This window comes from Sinocyclocheilus grahami, unplaced genomic scaffold, assembly GCF_001515645.1.
Source record: "Sinocyclocheilus grahami isolate Dianchi unplaced genomic scaffold, SAMN03320097.WGS_v1.1 scaffold1551.1, whole genome shotgun sequence".
Classification (NCBI taxonomy): domain Eukaryota; kingdom Metazoa; phylum Chordata; class Actinopteri; order Cypriniformes; family Cyprinidae; genus Sinocyclocheilus; species Sinocyclocheilus grahami.
The window spans coordinates 143,002-143,876 of record NW_015506730.1 but is presented as its reverse complement, the minus strand read 5'-3'; positions in this window follow the sequence as shown (position 1 = coordinate 143,876).

The following is an 875-nucleotide window of genomic DNA, read 5'->3' as shown; positions in this document are numbered from 1 at the left end:
TTAAATTTACATATTAATCTTAGGATAGCCACTCATGCACCGACAGAATCAGTGAGGTCCATAACACCTGGAGCTGAATTTGGAATTGGACACCTTTGCAGGACAAAACTCTACTTTCTTAAATTCTAAGATAAAGGCTATACATCAGCGACACAAGAGCCTTACTTGTTTTACAGTAGTATGAACTGCTTGAGCGCAAATCCTGAGACAGAAACTCCAGATGGACCACAGACCACAAAGAGAGGAACAAAATCAGAACACGATGAAGCCACGAGGTTTGAAACCGCAACACAAAAAATAGTGCACAATGACATTTCTAGCTTTGTGCTTTTGCACATGCCATTTTGTTCTTTTATTAATGACACTCCTTATGTCTGCTTTTTTGATGAAACGGGAAGAGCAGAACAATAGACTGGAACTGACAGTAAAACACAGAAGTATCTCACACACAATCCTATGAGCAACACATTTCAAGGTAAGCTTCAAGATGACTTTTTTCAGCTAAGGTTATATGGATATGATTTAGACAGAGTTTCATCATGTCTTCATTTTACTGGCTTAAAAGTAAAATGAATATCTTAATTAAATATCTTGAACCTGTATTGTCACAGAGGTAATACAAAGATGAAAAATTGTTTAGCTGACCACATGATTCATGTTTGACTGAAATCTTTCATACAGTATTAAAGAAAGAGCTATTCAAAAGTTTATTTATGGACATGTATTTCTCAGGTCTGAATTACAAGGATATTATTACAAATTGAGAGTCATGAGAGGATCAAGGTCTGCTGGTTCTGCTCACCTGCAGGAGAAGAATGGAGACCTGCAGAAACCAGTGAATGATGAACTACAGAGAGTCAAAGAGCAGCTCAAAA